The sequence below is a fragment of the Sphaerodactylus townsendi genome, linkage group LG02 (assembly GCF_021028975.2).
Source record: "Sphaerodactylus townsendi isolate TG3544 linkage group LG02, MPM_Stown_v2.3, whole genome shotgun sequence".
NCBI classification, from domain to species: domain Eukaryota; kingdom Metazoa; phylum Chordata; class Lepidosauria; order Squamata; family Sphaerodactylidae; genus Sphaerodactylus; species Sphaerodactylus townsendi.
This window is the reverse complement of record NC_059426.1, coordinates 110852740-110868101: the sequence shown is the minus strand read 5'-3', so window position 1 is coordinate 110868101 and position 15362 is coordinate 110852740. Positions and strand designations below refer to the sequence as shown.

The window sequence follows — 15362 nt, the reverse complement described above, 5'->3', positions numbered from 1 at the left end:
ATGTATGTAAATAAAGTACTGAGTTTAAAATATGCTTGTTGAAATGTAATGTGGATTACTGGAAATGTTATTGATACTTAGTAGGGAATTCATGGTAAGTTTAACATGGTAAGAATGTTTAAGTGATAAGTGAACTTTAAGGAAAAAAACTGAATCGCATTTGAAAAAAATGTGAAATTTTTTATGAAAAAACTGCTTTAGTTTTGGTTAACGTGGTAAAGCTTTATTTACACATTATTGCTGCAATGAGGCTTGTAGCCCTCAGAGGTCCTGTGAATTGTTCTAGGGAAAGGGGATGCACATGTAACGTAACTTCTGTTCCCACTCCCTGAAGGGTTATACTGATGCACAGCAGGCCAAAGGGAGAAGGCCTTAGCAACAACAGCCAGAAAAAGGAGAAAAATCTAAATGCTAGAGAACCCACCTGATTAAATGGAGAAAGGTCCAGTAATGTTTGGCAAAAGCTAGGGGAGCCAGTGGCGGCTTACAGGACTGAGAGTGGAGTTCAGTGCTGATGGGAGTCAGAGAGCAGAGCAGAGTTGGGCAGTCTGTCAGCTCTGACAAGAGAAGGATTCTGACTCAAGCTGAGGAAAGTTTGGAGGGAGTGTGTGTGGAAGGGCCCCTGGGAGTCTTGGTGGAGGTGAACCTGCCAGGGTGCTCGGCAGCTGGGGCCTGGCTCAGACATAGTCTGTCCAGTTCCGTGCCTTAAACTCCAGTCACCAGAAGTCCAGTCCCGGCAAAGGCCTTTAGGGCCTGAGTAGGGGACTGGGACAGGGTAGGTGGCTAGTGTGTGCCAGTCCCACCAGACTTAGGACTTGGGGGGTATATGAACCAGAAAGGGGTGTGTGGAACAGAGACCATCTAGTGTCTCGTGAGGTAACATCTCAAGAAATAAGTTTTCCTTCTGTAAATCCATGCTTTTGAAACCCTCCCCAATCACCCTGAGAAGCCTCTGTCAAGCCATAAATAAACATTTTCAGTTTTGTTCATTTAAACTCTGTTCCAGTGTTTCTTTCTGTCAGCGTCTGTGTTCCCCAGTCAGGGTGGTGTCCCCTTTTACGTTACAGCAGTCCTGTGCAGAATAAGAGAAATGTGTTAGACAGTATTCTCAGGTTATGAGCCAAAACACATTAAAGGGCATTTCTTTATGTGTATATTGAAACTGAACATGAATGACCTGAAACATGTACACCGTGGCATTACTTGGACCTTTTGTTGACTTTTCTGTGATGTGAGCAGCATGAGGTTTGTGGCATACATTTTCCTTCAAGCCTGAGGTTTTTCAGGTAGATATCAGAAAGCTTGAACAACAGTTCCTGTAGGCTATTAAATCTTTGCTTTGTTCTTCACCTCATGGTCTCATTTGCCAAGCTTACACCAGCCCTGGGATTCATTTGCAGGCCTCAATTACCCCATCCTTTTCTCTCTCCTTGAAGGATGACTGAAGTGTATCATTTCTAAGCCTTGCCTGTAAGGCCCTATTTCATGTTCTGCTTACTCCTAGCATAAAGACGGGAAGCTGTACGCTCTATTTTCAGACCTGCCATGAATATTTATATGTTGCCTACATCTTTACAAATTAGAGAGCAGCAAGATGAATGAGAGCACTGAATCAGAGAAGACATACAGTGTAATGCTGGCAGAAGTTTACTATCTCATTGCTATTTAAAACCTGATGACTTGAAGAAGGAGACAGTCTGCATCCATTTCAATATATTTCTTTAATGCTCTTGAACATGGGGAATAAGATTTTATCATTTAGTGACAGAGGGATAGGAAAGAAAATTGGGTGTTATAAACAGAAAGACTGCATTTCAAAATGCCAATAATGCTTGCTTTACTAACTTTTACATTTAGCTATAGATTTGGACTGGGCAATAGCATATGATGAAAATGAGCATTCATTGCAAAACATAGTTTATATGTGGAATGTGGCCATTTTGTATTTGAATATATATAAGGTCTGAAATTTGCATTTGGGAGCTCTGCTGATGCCATTTTGTTGGCTGTTATTCTAAACTTGTTGTATGTTGTTGTTGTTTTTACTATCTTGTTAGGCCCACAGAACAGATTCATGAGTATCACATATAGCTGTTTGGTCCTTTCAGAGAACCACATTTGATTGTGTCACCTTCACCAGGTTTTAGTTATTTGGCCTGACAATGGTCCTTTCCGCACAGCAGAAGAAAACATCCTGCAGATGTTTTAAAAAAATCCATTTTGGCTTTTTATGTTCCCGCATCATGGAGAATGCAACCGTTGCCAACCCAAACTATTACCCCCCCCCCTCCTGCTGACCGATGGAGCTCAGGTCAATATCAGAGTTGCACCTGCCATGTTGTGTGCTGCTGCAGAGATTCTCCTGCCTCTGCCATTTGGGGAAGATTTCCATGTGTTTCTTTTTGCCTGTGCCTAACGCACTCCTGCACGATTTTCATCCTGTAGTAGACAACAATAGCTTATATTGCCTAGCAATCCCACACACATGTTATTTTTCCTTTCATTTTGATTTGTTTTGAAGCTACAATGACACAAATATGCTCACACTGCAATCTAACAGTGCAGATTCTCTGTGACATTGTAGCTTCGCAGACCTACCCCTTAAAACAAAGAGAAGACAAAACAACATGTACATAGGATTGCCAGGCAAGACAAACTTTATTCATCTACTTTTTACATGGAAATTGCACATGGATGAACTTCAAGCTGAGAAAACCTTTGTGGGAAACCTCTATGAAGAATCTCTGCCACAGTACACAAAATGGCAGGCTTGAATGGCAAAAATGAAAGTAAGAGTTTGGGGCGGGAGAAATAAAGCGTTTCCTGCCTATTTTTATTCTCTCAGTAGGCAGGAAACATCTTCAACCCAGGTTGGGATAAAATGATTGCTAGTTTAGCAATTTTTGAAAAATGTGGGTTGAGAGAAATGAAACATTTTGAAGTCATTTTGGGAGAGAGAGCTATGTGTACTTCTTCCCCAAAATGGTTTTTAAAACATCTCAAGACATTTTATTTCTGCTATGCAGAGAGTTTGAATGACCAAAATATGAGGATGTATGTTTTGGGAAAAGAGTATATGTTTTCTATGTTATTGTGAGACCTTCTTAAACAAGCATGCTTGACTGATAACTTCGTTAAAAATAATACAACAGGATATCTGAGAAAAGCTGTTAGTGTGGTGTGGTAGTTAAACTGAGGCACAAGGGACCTAAGTTCAAATTGCCATTGAGCCATGATGTTCTGGGTGAGTAATTTATATTGCCACCTGAATTACCTCACAAGATGCTTGTAAGGATAAAAGGGAAATGGGAGATACACATTCTCCATGGCGGCTTTTGCTTGGTAGAACTGCCTGCCTCAGGCAATCAGGAATGCTCCCACACTTCTATTCTTTTGCAGAATGTACAAAATAGCAATGTCAAGAAGGGCATTTTTATGATGGAATTGGAACAGCAGCAGGGTGGAACAGTTTAGGATGATACCTTTATAATATATTAGAATTGTAGTCTACTGCAATTATTACTCTAGATGTTATCTTGCATCTACGCCAATATCTTCTGCCTTTGTAGTTATACTTATTACTTTGGACCATACCAGTTCATTGTTCACATTGGGCTGATCCCCAGCTAAATGCAGACACAGCTGTCTTTGTTGGGGCAGACCACTCTGGTTGGAATTCGCTTAGGTTCAATACACCCCAAGAGCAGCATTTCATGGAGCTCAGTGGGCTGCAGTGGGGAGGTAGAGGCTGGAATGTTCTATCCTCCCACTGGAAAATTTAGCCTTGATCCAACCTATTGTCTTTTAAGTCTATACCATTGCATTGCTCATGGCACATCTTATTTTGTATGCGTACATTGTTTTTATCTTGTAACTCACCTTGAGTCTTAGTGAAAAATGGCAGACTATTAACAAAGTAAATAAATATACAAACATACAGCTTTGAACTCCTTTGGGAAACATGAAATAGGTAAAACAAGTCTGCCTTTTAGCCAATTATCAAACAGCGGTCTGTGCACTGCATAAATTAAACCAGTTGTATCATATATTTTCTTATAAGATTTCTCTTGGTCCTATCATTTTTTTTAAGATGACGAAAACAGACTGTTCTTTGTGTTAAAGCTAAAGAAGATGACTTTTAAAAACACAAATATTTTTTTAAGAAAAAGAGTTGGATTTATATCCTCCCCTTTCTCTCCCATAGGAGACTCAAAGCGGTTTACAAACTCCTTTCCCTTCCCCACTCACAACAAACACCCTGTGAGGTAGGCAGGGCTGAGAGAGTTCCAAGGAATTGTGATTAGCCCAAGGTCACCAAGCTGGCATGTATAGGAGTGTACAGGCTAATCTGAATTCCTCAGATAAGCCTCCAAAGCTCAAGTGGCAGAGCGAGGAATTGAACCCAGTTCCTCCAGATTAGAGTGCCCCTGTTCTTAACCACTATGCCACTGCTGCTTTTCTGTGTGTGGATGATTTCTTAGGTACAGTATTAATGGGCAAACAATTGCTAATGCAGTCAAGTATCTCAGAGGATGAATGATGCTGAAAGACCTGCTGATTAAATATTAGGAGATCCAAAAAAACCCCTCATTAGAATGTCTTTGGCAACCTGCTTTACCATAATGCCCTCCTTCAAAATACATGAATAGTAATAGTATCCTATTTGCCAGAGCAGTTTTAGAGATTAATATGTGCTAAACACTTTCAGTACTTGGAGGGAGGGACACTATTAAATTTATTTTAAAGGGTTTGTACTGCCAGTTGGCATATTACCTAACATGAGCCTAACTTTACAGAACTAACTAATCCATTCTATCACTCAAATTTCTTTTTGCCACTTTCTGTTTTATGTGTGAACGAGCAGTAAAGTCCATTGTACAACAAATACAGCGGACACTAGAAAACTGTTGGTGGGTTAACGGCACCCAGTGGTGGAATTCAAATAGTTTAACAACCGGTTCCAGTGGTGGGATTCAAATAATTAAACAACTGTTGTTTACAAGCACCATTTTAACAACCGGTTCTGCCCAAGTGGTGCAAACCTGCTGAATCCCACCACTGGGCCAACTCCTTCTGTCTCCCCCCGCCCTTGGCCCCACAGTTTACCACAGATAACAAACATTTAGTCTAATCATTCAATGAATAAAAAGAAGTTTACTTAGCGTATATACTTGCTTATGAGCCGAGTTTTTCAGCCCTGTTTTAAGGCTGAAAAATGCCCCCTCGGCTTATACACCAGTCACCGCTTACCAGCCGGCTCTTCAGGCCTCTGCCTGAGACTGGGGGTGTGGCCCGGGAAGACCTCCCTGTGGCTGCACAAGCCGCTTGTTGCTGCCCTCCTCAGAGGGTGAAGGGGGAACCCCGAGGCTCCCCACTGGGTGGACTTCCACAAACCCAGCCAGAAGACAGATATACATCAGGGGAGCCAATGCCCAAATAAGTGAGTTTTCCCTCTCTGCTCAATGCCGGCTGGCTGGGCTTCTCAAACTCAGCGGAGGCAGAGGGAGCCCTGATTTGGGCAGTGACATCAGGGGAGTCGCCTCCTGCAAGTAAGGAGCTCCTCTGCCTCCCAAGCTTCCCACCCCTCGGGCTGTTATAACAAGCAAGCTCAATAAGTTTTCCCAGGCTCTTTGCAGTAGTAAAATTAGGTGCCTATTGTGGCTTGTGGGGTAAGTCACTGCCCAAATAAGGAGCTCCCTCTGCATCCCGGCTGGGCTTCCTCAAACCCCAGCCGGTTTCAGCTTTTTCATTGATTCCTTTCTGATGAATTATCAATGAAAACTGAGGCACCACTTTTCTGCTTCTCTGCCAAAGATCTCTGATGTAAATATATATTTCTGCTGCCTTATCCATTCCTGCTGCCTTATCCATTCTTTTCTCCAAGTTTCCTTTTATCTCCCATTATCATCTCCTATCTTGTTAAATAATTCTTTTATTCTGTTTAAGTTATCTCTGCTTCAGTATTATTTGGTGTGCCTTATTTAAGGGGTTTGCGAAAAAAAGGGTTTTACTATAACAGGCTATCCTTCATCTTCTGGAACAGTTACAGGGATGAGAGAAAGTACTTCTTGTCACCAAATGCTACCATTTCTGAAGCGGCTCAGACTCTGAAAAGAAAAAAACAGGAAAATCTGACAAGATTTCTGGCCAGAGAGTGATGTCTTTGTCTTGGAGATTTAAGGAAAGAGTAGGGATCACATTGAACTGCATTTGCCATTTCTTAGCCCACTCACTAATTTATAAAGGTCCGCTTGGAGATCTTCACAATCCTTTGCAGTTCTTACCACCTTACATAATTTGGTATCATCCGCAAACTTAACCACCATGTTACCCACCCCTACTTCCAGGTCATTTATAAATAGGTTAAAGAGCACTGGTCCCAAAACGGATCCTTGGGGGGACAATTCTACTCCCTTCTATCTCCATTGTGAGTAGAACTTCCCACTTTACACCCACTCTTTGTTTCCTGTTTCTCAACCAGTTTTTAATCCATAGGAGGACTTCCCCTCTTATTCCTTCATTGCTGAGTTTTCTCAACAGTCTCTGGTGAGGAACTTTGTCAAAAGCCTTTTGGAAATCCAAGTAGACAATGTCTACTGGTTCCCCCTTAACCACATGCCTGTTTACACCCTCAAAGTTTGTAAGGAAAGACTTGCCTCTGCAAAAGCCATGCTGACTCTTACTCAGCAGGTTTTGCTTTTCTACATGTTTTCTAATTTTATCTTTAATGACAAATTCTACTAATTTACCAGGAACAGATTTAAACTGACTGGCCTGTAATTTCCTGGGTCTCCCATAGCTCCTTTCTTAAAGATTGGTGTGACATTGGCCATCTTCCAGTCTTTAGGGATGGAGGCCGATTTCAGGGATAAGTTGAATATTAAAGTGAGAAGATCAGCAATTTCATGCTTGAGCTCTTTAAGAACTTTTGGGTGAATGCAATCTGGGCCAGGGGATTTGGTAGCATTTAGTTTATCAATGGCTGCCAGATTTTCTTCCTTGTCTACCTTGTCTACCAAGGGTAGGACAACAGAATCAGTCAATCAATTAATCACCTTTATTAGGCAAAAGTTAAAATTTTTAAAACAAGGATAACCAAAATAAGATCAAAGTCTGAGTGAGTAGTGTTTTAAGAAAGCCAGAGCTAACAACTTCACTACATCTTCAGTCCTTTTAGAATAGTGATCATTAAGAAGCATCTGTGTCTTGGCACTATCGGAGAGAACAAGGTTTAAATTCATCTGTGGCTCAATAAATTGTTTATGTAAATCAATATGGTGGGCACAACGCAGTAGAACATGTTCCGTCATTTCAGTCAGAGTCAAGGAGCAAGAACTGAATCTTTCATGCATGGGGATGCGGAGATATCTTCCTCAAGATGATGCTGTGGGGAGAATATTAAAGCGAGCCTGCATAAAGGCACGTCTTAAATCTGGGGATTTGAGGTTTAAAAAATAATCTGGTAAAGATCCTTGGGATGACCATGGAATCCCATAAATTGATGGTGAACATGATCTATTAATGTGAGATGACAGAGTTTGTTTTTCAATATCTAATAGTCTTTGTTTTATTATTTGGAGGATTTGAGCCTCACCTTGATTTGTAAAAAAGTCCAAAAAGAAACCTAAAGTCATGACTTGGTTAAGTATTTTAGAGTTCCAGTTAAAATGATAGAATTCAGTTAAGCCACACCAGACTACTAGGCTTCACCTAAAGTGAAGACATATCCAGAATTGCAAGGTCAGTATCCAAATACAAGCTATAATGAGATTTAGGCCCAGGTCAAGGCAGAAGGAATGGCATGCTACACAATTTGGTATGCCAAGAAGAGTTTGAAAAACCCCTAGATTGGATTGTTTCTAGGTCCTTAATAGGGCCACTAAGCCATATTGGAGTGCCAAAAAGTAGCTTAGGAAGTAATTTAGTAGTAAATATTTTAATTGCAGAGGGTATGAATTAAGGGTAGGACAACAGAATCCTTGTAGCTATTGACCATGAGATAATTACCCTGTTTATGCTTATAATTGGTTTGGATGGAGGTGGTAAGAGGCCTGGAAATGAATGTTGTTGTTTAAGCCACAATCAATCTATGGATCATATTTACTGTCCTATATCAAAATTACTATGGAATTATAGTGGGTCTTTAACCTCAGTCATTATGTGGCAGTAGTTTTATTAAACACTATTTATAAATTAACACTGGTTGAAAACATTTTAGACATTCAGAAGATGAAGCTGTCATATGTTATTACCAAACCAGTCTGCTATAATGCTGCCTGATCCATCTCCAGTTAGGTCAGTCATTTCAATGTTAACTTACTTCAAATGTAAGGATTAAAGGTTGCTTTTTAACCCATTCATAGGGTGATGCTTTAGGGCTGGTAAATGGAAAGAAATGGGCCCCTCGGGTTCGGATCTGGGTCCAGTTCGATGGGATATGGGGTCGGATCCCCCCCCCCCCCATCTGAGCCTCCGCTAGGCCTCGGATAATAACCCGAATTCCCAGATTCTCGGGTCTGCTTTTTATTATTTTTTTTGCTAGTTTTTTTCCCCTGTTTTGGCCTGCAGGGGCAATTACCGCCTTTAAAGCTGGGGCATCGGGCTGAAAATTGCAGTGGCATCTTTCGGAATACTGTTCTGACTATGCACTCCCAAGTCTTGGCAGCTTTGGCTTGGGGCAAGTTATGGACCCCTCGAAGGATAACCCTAGCATTGAATCAGCTCCCCTCCCATTGTTAAACAATGTATATGGTTATTCTGAGGAACCATATCCAGCCCCTGAATCTCAACTGCACTGAACTTCAGTACACTGTAATTGCTTGAAGATTCTGCATTCTTTTGTTGATAGCTACTTTTAATGTAGCCCCGGGCAGGCAAATCTTGGTGATCTTTTGCATTCCGGAAGATTCTGTGGTTTGCAATTTCGAATTCTTTTCAATTGCTTCAATGGGGAATTCTCAGGTGCCCGTAAGTACATTTTTAAAGGTATCGGCTTGAAAATTGCAGGGTATCTTCAGAATACTGTTCTGATCATGCACCCCAAGTTTGGTGCAGTTTGGTTCAAGGGGGCACACGTTATGGACCCTCAAGTATAGTCCCTATATTGAATCAGCTCCCTCCCATTGGAAACAATGCAATATAAGGGCTATCCTTGAGGGTCCATAACTTGGCCCCCCCTGAACCAAACTGCACCTAAACTCTTAGCGACATGTCTGTGAATAGTGCCTGATGACACCCTTGAAAGTTTGGTGTCAGTAGTTGGAAACTTTTTTTTGGTAATTTCCGGGTAGCCTTAACCCTCCATGTGAAGTGGCAGTGAGTAAAAACATTTTGTATAGATCAGCAACTAAACTTTCTAGGTACAATAACAAGGCACTGTTCTGAGCATGCAACCTTAAGTTTGCAGCTCTTGTCTGGGGGGTGTTATGGGACCCCTCAAGGATAGTCCCTATATTGCATTGTTTCTAATGGGAGCTGATGCAATATAGGGCATAGCATTGCAAGCATAAGGTAGGTTGCTACAGGGGTCAGTGCTATCAGTCACAGACCAGGAAAGGGATTTGGGTATCTTAGTTGATAGTTCCATGGGAATGTCAACTCAATGCATGGCAGCTGTGAAAAAGGCAAACTCTATGCTGGGGATAATTAGGAAAGGAGTTGATAATAAAACTGCAAGGAGTGTCCAATTCTGGTCGCCACATCTCAAAAAGGATATTGAGGAGATAGAAAAAGTGCAGAGAAGGGCAACAAGGATGATTGAAGGATTGGAGCACCTTCCTTATGAGGGAGAGGCTGCAGCGCTTGGGGACTCTCTTTAGGTTTGGAGAGGAGACGCCTGAGGTGGGATAAGGATTGAAGTCTATAAAATTCATGCATGGGTAGAAAATGTTGACAGAGAGTAATTTTTCCTTTCTCACAATACTTCCAGGAACCAGGGGCATCCATTGAAAAAATGCTGGGGAAGAATATAGACTAATAAAAAGGAAACACTTCTTCACGCAACGCGGTGATTGGGGCTTTGAATATACGCCACAGGAGGTGGTGATGGCCACCAACCTGGATAGCTTCTTTAAAAGGGGCTTGATAGATTTTATGGAGGAGAAGTAGATCTATGGCTACCAAAGGTCTTGATCTGCCTTGATCTCTAGATTGCAAATGGTCTTAGCAGACCAGGGTGTCTCAGAGATACAGCAGCAGCAGGCCACTATGCTTTCACCTCCTGCATGTGAGGCCCTTAAAGGCACCTGGTGGGCCACTCAGGAGTAGCAGAGTGCTGGACTAGATGGACTCTGGTCTGATCCAGCAGGCCAGTTCTTATGTTCTTATGTTCTTATGAACTGGAGGGAGATTCTTTGGTGGGGAATAAACTCCAAGAAAAGGGGGGATTCCTTAGACAGGTACAGTTCTTAGATAAGGTTAGAGTTATAAGTTCAGTAAAAATGTGCTTTGAAATTGCCACCATTGTGAAATTTGTGGGAGATTCCTTGTTTTGTTTTTCTTTTCCAGCAGTTGTGCAGCAGTTAGCAGCAATGTAATGAAGGAAGCAAAGGAGATCCTGTAAGGAGGGTCTTGTTGGTTGGCACTTGGCACAGAGAAATAATCAGTTCATGAAGGCTCTGCCCTCTTCACCCACAACATGAAGCAGAAAGGAACCTGAAGGCTCAGTAGAGCACCATTGCAAGCATAAGATAGGGTGAACTGGAGGGAGATTCTTTGGTGGGGAATAAACTCCAAGAAAAGGGGGGGTCCTTAGGCAGGCACAGTTCTTAGATAAGGTTATAGTTATAAGTTCAGTAAAAATGTGCTTTGAAATTGTGAAATTTGCAGGAGATTCCTTGTTTTTTTTTTCTTTTCCAGCAGTTTTGCAGCAGTAGCACAATAGGGCAGCCCAGCCTTGTGCTAACCTGCTCCATCCATTCATCATAATTCAGTTGTTGGACTGGGAAACAGCAGCAGCACCAGCAGCAAATGTGTGAGTTTTGGGGGTTGCAGGAGGGTTATTTGGGGTTGGGGTGTTGGAGTGCCAGGTTGCCGTCAGGAGGTGGTGTGGTTCCCCACCTCCAGCCGCAGCCCCTTGCCGGCTAGGTGTAACAGCTGGTGTCTCACCACTTTTCCCAGGGCTTTGTTTTTTTTTTTGAATGAAATGGAGGTGCTGGGGGAATTTGGAGAGTTGCAGCCTTGAAGGGGGGTTATTTGGGGTTGGGGTGTTGGAGTTGTGTTGCCGTAGGTGTGTGTGTGTGCCCCCCCCCCCGCAAGCCTTGCCGACTAGTGGGATCAGCTGGTGTTTCACTTTTTCCCGGCTTGTTTTTTTTTTAATGAATGGAGGTGCTGGGGGAATTTGGAGAGTTGCAGACTTGCAGGGGGGTTATTTGGGGTTGGGGTGTTGGAGTTGTGTTGCCGTAGGGTGTGTGTGTGTGTGTGTGTGTGTGTGTGTGTGTGTGTGTGTGTGTGTGTGTGTGTGTGTGTGTGTCCCAGCCGAACCTTGCCAGCTGGGACGGGAGTGTTTGTTTACTGCCGGCTGGGAGGTTTTTCTTTCTTTTTTACAGGGCTCGTCTGTCTGTGCACGCGGGAGGTTTTTTTTTCTTTTTTGGTGGTGGGGATTGCACGCTGCCCTTGCAGGGCTCATCAAAGCGTTCGGAAGTTTTTTTCTTTTTGGGGGGTGGGGATCTGCGTTCCTGCAGTGTGGGCCCACTGTGGTGCCCAGAAGTTTTTTTTTCTTTGGGTAGACTCCGCGACTGCCCTTTACAGCAGTAGGGCCTGGGTCGCAAGGCCTGGAAAGTTTTTTTCTTTTTGGGGGGTGGGGATTCCACGCTGCCCTTGCAGGGCTCATCGTGTGCCCGGAAGTTTTTTTTCTTTTTTGGGGGTGGGGATTACTCACTGCCCTTGCTGGGCTCGTCATGCGCACAAGAGGTTTTTTTTCTTTTTTGGAGGCGGGGATTCTGTGCTGCCTCTGCAAGGCTTTGTCGTGCGCGCGGGAGGGGTTTTTTCCCTCCAAGCTCGGGGTGAGTTGCAGTTTGGAGGGCCTGCCGCTCCGAACCTCAGGGATTCGGAGCGGCTGGAGTTCGGAGAGCTTTGGGTCAGCCCAGCGGCACCAGAGCTCACCCGAGCTATGCCCAGCTCGGGCCAAACCGCTGGGTCGGAGCTCCCGACCCGCCAACCCTAGTGATGCTAGTACTGAGAATTCTAACAAAATACAGAAGTTTATACTGTGCAAAGAAACAAGTCTCTGGCCATTTCCGCATGGTCTCTCAGGCTCTAACGCCGCAAGAATTCCGCCTGATGCAGCGGGGCGGCCGCTCGCGCACGCGAAAGCGGCGGCGAAGCGGCCTCAGTGAGAGGCCGGTGGATGGTGCGGCAGGTTCGCGATGGAGTCGCTTGCTCCTTTTCACTCACCTTGTCCCCGGCCATCACCCGCTGGAGGACAGCGAGGGAGGGGCTTTGGAGGCCAGCAGGCTGACGACGGGGACAAGGTGAGTGGGAAAGGGAAGGGAAACAGTGTGTTCCCGGCAGTGCTGTTCGCACCGCTACTGGAAGACGCTTGTTCTCTCAAAAAAACAACCCTTTAAAGGGTTATTTTTAGGGCGCCTGACGCCCCTCTGAGGGAGGGGAAGGGTAGTCAGGCTTCCGCGCTGCTTCTGCTTTCAGCAGAAGCGACGCCAGCCAACGGGCGCCTGGGGCTTAATGCTTACAGCCCCCAGGCCGCCGTTTTTGGCCCATGCGGAAACGGCCTCTGTGTGTGTGAGAAAAAGAGATCCTTTAACTGATCCTTCTATCTATCCATCTATCTATGTTGACAGGATTTCTACTAAGCCATGAAGTTTACTGAATGACCATAGGCCAATTGTTTTATCTAGTCTAACACATATCACAGGACTGTTATGAGCTTACGGTGTGGAGGAGACAGTGCACGCATTCCACCCAGGGGTCCTGATGGAATGGTGGGGTACAAGTATGATCAATGAACTGACCTCTTTGACCTGGTTAAGAGGTTTTTCTTTTTAAACCCACACTGACTTTGATGTAAGTAAACTTAATCTGATCAGAACTATGCACAAAACCTCAATCTGCTATACCTGTCTAGGAAGTTTCTCCCTTACCTACTGTTTTCATGATATGTTTTCACACACAAGTGGAAACCTGGAAAGACATGAGGGAGGCATGTCATTGTCCACTCCCACACGATTTGCTCTTTCCTTTTTCTGACAGCCATCTCCAGTTAGGCCCCATAGCCTCTCCTTTTTTCCTGCTTCCTTGTCTCTTTCCCACCAACCATCCATCCTACATTTATCTGCCCCTCTGTTTTCAGCTTTCCCTCCCTCCAGCCCCCCACAGCAGCCCCTGCATTAAAAAACCCCCCTATGTCCCAGTTTTGTGGTGCAAACCACTGATCAAGGCCAACTTGCATGGCAGGGAACCCTCAAGAACTTGGTGGGAATCTCACTTTCCCCTGTATCCCCCTCTCTACACTATTTCACCTTTCCTTCCCCCTGATAGCCCCTTTTTTTTCTTTACTCTGGTCGCTTCCAAGACGTGTTAATTTTTCTGGCTACTCTACTTCGCAGAGCCTGGCGGCGAAGCGGAAGCCCGCTCTCACGCAAGCGCGCGAAGCAGGCTGGGCAGGAGGTTCGCCAGAGAGAGGCGGCTCCGCATCGGTCAGCCGCTTTCTCGCTCGTCTGACTTTCACCGACAATGTCTCCGTTGAGTCGCTTCGCTGGTTGCTCTAAGCTTCCAGCCTATGCTGCCCTCCGACCCCTGGCGTCGGAGGACAGTGTGGGCGGGCTGCACGGCTAGCAGGCAACCACGGCGACATCGTGGAGTCGGACGGAGGGAGACAGGCTTTCCGGGCGGCGCTGCTCCGCGACTGCAGCCGCTGGAAGACGCTTTCCCAACAACAACCCTTTGGGCACAGTAATGGTTAGGGCGGCCGGACGCCGCTTCCTGAGTGGAAAGCCGACAATGAGCTGTATCGCCAAGGCTTAGTAGAACGGTAGCGCCCATCAAAGCGGCTTTACCACTTCCCCAGGCCGTCGCTTATGCCAGCCGTATGAAACGGCCTCTGTCTCATTCTCTCCTTTTCAACCATTCACCAAACTACATTTGATCTGCCTCCCATATTCAGTTATATTTATTATTTATTTTATTCAATTATATTCCACCTTTTTTCACAGTATGGACCAAAGCAGCTGACATTATTCTTCTCCTTTGTATGCTCAAAAGAACTCTGTGAGTTAGCTTAGGCTGAAAGTATGAGACTGGTCCAAAATCACACAGTGGGCTTTACCAGCCAGATGGGGATTTGAGTTTACCAGATATTACTGGACAGTTCAAATGGCTATACCACACTGGCTTTTGTAAGGCACCTGCTAATGAACAGTAGCAAGCAGCCAGGCATAGTTATGTCATACAAAACAGGTGGCATAAGGTATTTTCTGCCAGGCCTAGAGTTGCCAACATTCAGGTGGGATCTGGAGATTTCCTGGAATTACAATTTATCACCAAACAGATCTGTCCCCCTGGGGAAAAATAACTGCTTTGAAGGGTGAATTCAGTGGCATTATATCTAGCTATTGCCTCTCCCTTCCCCCATTTCTGCACTCCCTAAACTCCACCCCCTAATTTCCAGGAATATCCCAACCTACAGCTGGCAACTCCTACCTCAGACCTGGCTCTAAAAAGTCCTCCAAAATTCCTAGTAATGGCAACTGAGATAATCCATTTCTGAAAGGTACAGGTGCTTTTTTAATCATTACTGATTGACTCAGCTTGCCTCCCAGCCTCTGCTGGGCCTCCATGCAGCTTCTCCTCCATTGCCATAGCTATCTTCAGGGTCATGTCAGCTCCTAGCTACCCCCATTGCTTTTACCAATAATGTCAGTGCCTGGAAGAGGAAATAAGTGCCTTGTCTTCTCATGCATAACCAACACTTTAGTTTGGAGGGGATTTAAGCCCTCTGTTTTTGAATTTTCAGATTTGCGGGCCGCTATTTATTGTGCCTGGTCCCCTCCCAGGGAGTTAGTGGTTTTTGCGGGTTGCCATTCAATATTAGATTTTGCTAGTTGCATTGCCTCTATCTTAAATTATTTCGGTTTTAATTGTTTTTATGACTTTTAAGTGTTTTATCTGTACACTGCCCAGAGACCTTCGAGGATGGGCGGTATAATAAATCAATCAATCAAATAAATAAATAAAATTAACAAATAAACAGATGCTATATCACTAATCCACATGTATGAGGGTAATGATACTGAGGGAATCTAAAATTTATGCATATGAGGTCCAATCTTAGGGATGGTATTTTGGGGGGATTTTTTAAATCAGGATTTCATGGTGGCTTCTGGCAATTTTAAGTCCTGTAACTGTCA

At 44.2% G+C, this 15362-nt stretch overlaps 1 protein-coding gene across 7 annotated transcripts in view; it reads left to right on the top strand.

Moving 5' to 3' along the window:
- Positions 1–15362, top strand: part of LRRC4C (leucine rich repeat containing 4C) — a 1058673-nt gene that overhangs the window by 193253 nt on the left and 850058 nt on the right. Inside the window, exon 1 of one of the 7 annotated variants that reach the window (XM_048483629.1) lies at positions 10858–10972. The exons of the other annotated variants lie outside the window; for them this stretch is intronic. The gene's annotated coding sequence lies outside the window, so the exon portion shown is untranslated. Of the gene's footprint in view, positions 1–10857; positions 10973–15362 lie in introns of those variants that run through there. 7 annotated transcript variants of the gene reach the window in all.